This window comes from Globicephala melas, chromosome 1 (assembly GCF_963455315.2).
Source record: "Globicephala melas chromosome 1, mGloMel1.2, whole genome shotgun sequence".
NCBI lineage: Eukaryota > Metazoa > Chordata > Mammalia > Artiodactyla > Delphinidae > Globicephala > Globicephala melas.
In genome coordinates, this window is record NC_083314.1 from 134,362,099 (window position 1) to 134,369,003 (window position 6,905).

The 6,905-nt window shown below is 38.6% G+C and overlaps 1 protein-coding gene across 1 annotated transcript in view; it reads right to left on the reverse strand.

Moving 5' to 3' along the window:
* Nucleotides 1-1,804: 1,804 nt before the first annotated feature.
* Nucleotides 1,805-6,905, reverse strand: part of ATG4C (autophagy related 4C cysteine peptidase) — a 136,024-nt gene continuing 130,923 nt past the window's right edge. The window contains exon 13 of the transcript XR_009565142.2: nucleotides 1,805-3,353. The gene's annotated coding sequence lies outside the window, so the exon portion shown is untranslated. The remainder of the gene's footprint in view (nucleotides 3,354-6,905) is intronic.

Genomic DNA, 6,905 nt, shown 5'->3' on the forward strand with positions numbered 1-6,905 from the left:
GTTAAACATACACTCTTTCCTCCTTTTGAGCTCCATTATTGTCTGCCATCATCTTAGTATCCTACACCAGTGGTTTTCACACTTCAGTGTTGGTGTAAGAAACAAATGTGATGCTTGTTATAAATATAGACTTCAAGCACTACCCCTCCCCAATCCAGAGATTCAGATCCAGTAGTTCTGAGATGCACTTTTAACAAACATTCCGGGTGAAATTGATGCAGATGGCCCCTTATCACACATTGAGAAACTATCTACTTTTTCTGATTGGAAGTCAGGAGACTTAGAAGGAGGTGGTTATCTTGGAGACTGGTACTTCTCTTATCCTCCCTAATAGTCTGAAGGGAGGATAAGAAGCATCTGGAAGGTAGAGGCATCATTATCTCTCTGTCCCTTCCCCTCACACAGGAGCTTGTCCACAGTGACTCAACTCAATTTAAAGTAACCTCAGATGGTATAGAAACAGAAGTGGTCAGGGAGGGATAGGAGGATGGGGATCTAGGTAGAAAGAAAACAGGCTCTGCTAACTACTTAGTGATTCCAAGAGATTCTATTGGGACAGCTGTCCTGAGTCAGCCCCAGAACCAGTTTTGGTTTCTGTGAGCCCCACGAACAGTGTGATCCTGGATAGCAGAGTCACTAGAAAGCTCTGGGATTCCAAGCTGGCTTCAGTTTTCAGACTACCAGCCTGGGACACAGCCCTCCGAGCCCAAAGCAGACCTTCAGACCAGGTGCAGGAGGACAAAGGAACAAAACTGCACAACAAGAAGCTGAATTTGGACTTATTACTGGGTCACTCAACCAACTAAGCTTAGATTTCTTAGGGACAGCTTCAACAAAGGACATTTATAGGGTTGTTTTGTTAACTAATTAATGTTAATACATGTAGCATTATGTAGCTATTTATTGAATGACTGTATTGGCCACGTGATTTTCATGAATTATGTCATTAAATTCTCAAGAATTCACAACTAATATTTGTTGAGCATCTACTATGTGTTGAGTTATCAAATAAAAGTGAATATATTTATCAATATGTAATACATATACTACATCTATCTCATATATGACTGTGTAGCGAGAAATTTCCTAGAGAGACTGGGAGGCTGATAAGTATAAAACATTGGTACAGTGTCTGACACATAGCATGCACTTAATTAATGTAAGCCATTATTATTATTGTCGTTGTTAATTATTACAGAGGATACATACTAACAGTGGTTCTTCCTGGATGGTTTCTTTCTGGAAACGTTCTGTGTGAACGTTTCTTCCTTTTGCTTATTTGCATTTACTAGATGTTCTACACTAAGCATGCAATGCTATTGTAATCAGAAATGGAAGTTATTTACTTTAAAAGTTGATATTTCCTCTCTGAATCCACAAATGAAGACCACACTGTCTTTGACAGCACCACCTAGTGGCTCCAACAGAGTATGACTGAAGAAGATCCTTTTTCCCCACCCACTACTTTATATCAGGATTCATAGAAGGAGTGAATGTGGTATGTTCCAGCATTCACACAGTATCCTGCACATTTGACCAATGACTGGCAAGCTTCTTTTCTGTGCCCTTATTGGCCTTTAGAACTCTATTTTTTCATGATGAGATGATTTATTTCTTCTGGGGCTTTGATTTTGATACTTCTCACAAAAATACAACTTAGGAATCCAGTGAGACCTCTAACACACCCACAACACACACAAAATGTAAATCTTCTATTTTATTTTTATTTATTTATGTATGTATTTTTGCGGTACGCGGGCCTCTCACTGTTGTGGCCTCTCCCGTTGCGGAGCACAGGCTCTGGACGCGCAGGCTCAGCGGCCATGGCTCACGGGCCCAGCCGCTCCGCGGCATGTGGGATCTTCCCAGACCGGGGCACGAACCCGTGTCCCCTGCATCGGCAGGCGGACTCTCAACCACTGCGCCACCAGGGAAGCCCTGGCTTATATTTTAAAATATCATTTAGCTGCTAAGTAGATGTTAGGTTGTAGGAGGACAAGAGTAAAAACAAGGAAACCATGCAACAACAATCAAGTGAATGAATGTCCGTGGAACAACTTAATGTATGGCTAAGATGTCAAAGTAGAACAGAAGCGTAGTGTTCAATTACATCCACAAGTGACAAAGAAAGTCTCCTCATTGGAGGTGAGGCCTAAACAGGCGTCTGCTTTTATTTTCAGGTTTGAATTTTTTTGGCAAGGAGTGTTCTTCCATTAGGAGACCCATCATATCAATGTCTCTCTTCTGTGATGTTAGCAGCTTAATAAATGCCCAAATCCATTCATTCATTAGTGGTTGCAAAATGGTGATATGCTCATTCTATCTTTTCATTTATATTTTTTAGCTGGATTATGTTTATAAAAAGAACCTTTTCTTCATCTTCTGTTTGATTACCCAGTGGTGTAATTCACATAGAAAACGCAAGACAAATGCTTGATTTTTTTCCCCTCTATTTTCAGTTTTCAGAATAATGAGTTGGTTGACTAGCGTCTCTCCATGGTGATCAATTGCTTGCTTGCTTTCTCCCTTTTTCTTTCTTTCTCCCCTGCCTCCCTCTTCTCTTTCTTACTCACTCTTTCTCTTTTTCTTACCTTCTCTCTCCCTTCCTCCCTCTCTTTCTTTCTGACGTTCTCTATTTCCCTTGTTCTTTCTTTTTCTTTCTTATTATCACTATGAACTTAATGATTTTTAAATATATCTGATGGTTTCAATCAATGCAGTTATTACCTGTATGGATGCTTAAATTGTCTCATCTTTACCCAGGAGCCTCTTCAAATTGGCTCCTGAGCCCTTTCGATGGAACCCTAGTAGTTTTTGACACCCTCCTCACTGCCTGATATAAGTTGTGACAAGCTCAGCATGTACTTTCCCTGTCCCCAACTTGGAGTCAGCCGTTTCTCTAAGAAGCCCTGGTTCCCTTTAGTGGGATATGGTATCTCAGCACTACAATTTGAGTACTATGGGTGAATCATTATTTCTGTGTTTGTCATTGTTACTAGGCCTTTTCAGCGACAGAGTTTGACTTTTTTTTTTTTGTATTTATTGATAGGTTAGGTTTCTTTTTTTAATAGCTTAATTACATTTTGTGGGGAAGCTGTGTTGGATCTTCATTGCTGCGTGCAGGCTTTTCTCTAGTTGCCATGAGCGGGGGCTACTCTTCCTTGAGGTGCATAGGCTTCTCATTGCATTGGCTTCTCCTGTTGCGGAGCACGGGCTCTAGGCAGATGGGCCTCAGTAGCTGCAGCACACGGGCTCAGTATTTGTGGCTCGCAGGCTCAGTAGTTGTGGCTCATGGGCTTAGTTGCTCCGTGGCATGTGGGATCTTCCTGGACCAGGGATTGAACCCGTGTCCCCTGCATGAGTTTGACATTTTTTAAATAAAATTAATTATGATTTTATATTGATAATTTCAAAGTAAACTATGACATTTTTTCCTCATTTTCCCCACATTGATAGTCTCAATTTTCAACAACTCCAGAAATGACAGAATTACAGTGACCCTTAATTACTAATTTTCTTTGTTCCCCCAAACTACACACAACATCTCATAATTAATCATACAAACAGTACCAACAAAAACATGATCACTGTAAATAGTTTAAGATCCTATGTAGCTCTATTTGTCCTAAGAGTATCTTACCCTAGGGATGTATAGGCAAGTTACTGATGTTTAAAGTCATTTGGAATTGTTCATGTCATGGGGCTTTACAGTTTGTGGTGGGTGGAAGCAGACATTTAAAAAGTGATTATAAGACCTTCAGTGTAAAGAAACAGTACAGTAAGCAAAGTGAGGTTCACCTGTCTGGAGGCTCAGAGTCATCCTCCCTAAGAAAGGGATGCTTAAGCAGAGACCTTAGGCCATGTTGGAATTAGCTCAGCAGAGTATGGGAGCAAGATGGGAGGGGGGGTCATTCCGACAAAGAGTTACCTAAGCTGTGACTTAGAAGGCACTCTGCACATAAACTGCCAAGACAATGGTGGCTTTTTAGAATTTCCTTTCTAAGCTATGCTCTCCAAAAATCAAAAGATCATCAACCAAATCAGGTCTGGTCTCCTCTGTGGTAGTTTTCAAGCCAAAAGTCACATGGGAAGTAACCATTGCACAAAGCCATAGACATGCTTTCTTTGTAAGCCAAACCACGTTGCTTAATCGTTCCCTTTATCTATCATGCTTAACTTCCATTTCTAAAAGGGAGAGCCTCAGAGCACAAGGACTTGCCCCTATGAAGAGTATTTAAAAAGAAGAGCTTCACATACTCTTCATACGGGCAAGTCCTTATGCTCTGAGGCTCTCCCTTTTAGAAATGGAAGTTAAGTATGATACATAAAAGGAATGACCACCAAAAGATAAACAGATAAAAAAGACGTGGCACATAGAGACAATTAAATATTACTCAGCCATAAGAAAGAACAAAATAATGCCATTTGCAGCGATATGGATGGACCTAGAGATTGCCATACTGAGTGAAGGAAGTCAGACAGAGAAAGACAAATATCATGTATCACTTATATGTAGAATCTAAAAAGTGGTACAAATGAACTTACTTACAAAACAGATATAGAGTCCCAGATGTAGAAAAGAAACTTATGGTTATCAAGGGGGAAAGGGATGGGGAGGGATAAATTGGGAGACTGGGATTGACATATATATACTACTATATATGAAATAGGTAACTAATAAGGACCTACTGTATAGCAGAGGGAACTCTACTCAATACTCTGTAATGACCTATATGGGAAAAGAATCTTAAAAAAAAGTAGATACATGTATATGTATAACTGATTCACTTTGCTGTACAGCAGAAACTAACACAACATTGTAAGTCAACTATACTCCAATAAAAATTAATTTTAAAAAATAAATAAAAGTAAAAAGAACTTCGATGGCACTACATTAGATGCTTAACATACTTCAAATCTAATCCTCAAAACAACTCTGTAATTTAGAGGATGTTATCCCATTTTAGATCTGAGGAATCTGAGAAGCTGAGAAGGATGTGGCAAAGTTCAAAGTTACGTAGCTGCTAAGTGGGAGGGCCAAGATTCAAATTCAGGTCTGCCTGATTCCAAAACCATTACCTTATGAATTTCATTAGTTTATTCTCTAGAGACATGGCTTATGTGACTATATAAACTATGATTTATAAAATAAATTATGTTAGCCTAGAGTCACCTCTCACGGGTGAGGAGTACTCTTATAAGAACTAACATTTGGTTGACCTTTTATCCTACAATGACATCGTTTTCTAATTTGATTGGTTCTCATTATTCCCATTTCCCAGAGGAGGTAACTGAGACTCACAAAGAAGCTGGCCTGTTCAGCTAATAAGTGACAGACTGGGGTTTAAACCAAGGTTTCTGACTCCAAATCCCAAGTTGTTCCCATTCTTGGTCATCCTGGCTCTCTGCTTACCAGATAACAGAATGAGGGCAGAAATGAAAACTTCACAAGAAAAACCAGTAGGAAAAACGCTTAAAATCACACACCTCCAATTATGACACCACTTATCAACAAAATGTCACTTATCAACGAAATGTCACTGTCTGAATATAAAACTATTATAAAAATAATAAAACTTTACTTTAAAAATCTTCGCTTACACGCAGCCATAAAAAGGAAGGAAATTGTGCCATTTGCAGAGACGTGGATGGACCTAGAGACTGTCATACAGACTGAAGTAAGTCAGAAAGAGAAAAACAAATATAGTATATTAACTCATATATGTGGAATCTAGAAAAATGGTACAGATGAACCTATTTGCAAAACAGAAATAAAGACACAGACGTAGAGAACAAACGTATGGACACCAGTGGGGAAAGGAGGGTGGGATGAATTGGGAGACTGGGATTGACATATACACACTACTTTGTATAAAATAGATAACTAATGAGAACCTACTATATAGCACAGGGAACTCTACTCGGTGGGTGCTCTGCAGTGACCTAAATGGGAAGGAAATCCAAAAGAGAGGGGTTATATGTATACATATAGCTGATTCACTTCGCTGTACAGCAGAAACTAACACAACATTGTAAAGCAGCTATACCCCAATTTAAAAAAAAAACTTCACTTATAAAAAACCATCGCGGTGGAAAAACCTGTAAATTCAGTATCTTAACATTGTAGCAAAAATGGTACATAAAAATATGAAAAGAGAACACAAAATTCTGTTTTCCTAATTTTTCAGTAAACCTGAAACTCTTACAAGAAATAAATTCTACTTTAAAAAAGAGCGAGAAGGACATGATCTCTCATTGCTTAAATTCTTCACTTTTCTTTTCCTTTGATAACTAATTTTGCCAAAAAGGAACAAAATTTACTTGCTTTTGATAAGTTCATACTTACTGCTTTGTTCCCAACAGGGTAGCTCATTCTAGGTTTTAGAGTCAGATGGTCTTGGGTTCAGATGTTGGCTTTGCCTCTTCCTAGCTTCAGTTCTCACTGGGGTTGTGAGGATGAAATGACATAATGCAGGCCAAGCCCTTAACCCAGTGCTTCATACACGGTAAAGGCTTAGTGAATGGCTGTTATTCTTCACTGTTGAGCCTCACTACCTCTAGATGAGTTAGGGATGAAGAGCTGGAATTTGGAAGTGGGGAAATTTTTTTTTTTTGATTTTTATGTTGTATTGGAGTACAGTTGATTTACTATGTTGTGTTAGTTTCCGGTGTACAGCAAAGTTATACATATATGTATATCTATTCTTTTTCAGACTCTTTTCCCATATAGGTTATCACAGATCATTGCATAGGAAGTGGGGAAATATATTTATTTTAATCTTTGATCATTAGTTCATTTTTATTAAATAACAAAAATCACTAAGTCAGTTCTAATTCCTCTATTTGAAATATATATGCTAAGGACTAAAACAACCAGAGTTAAGTACTATTTTAATCCCGTTGCT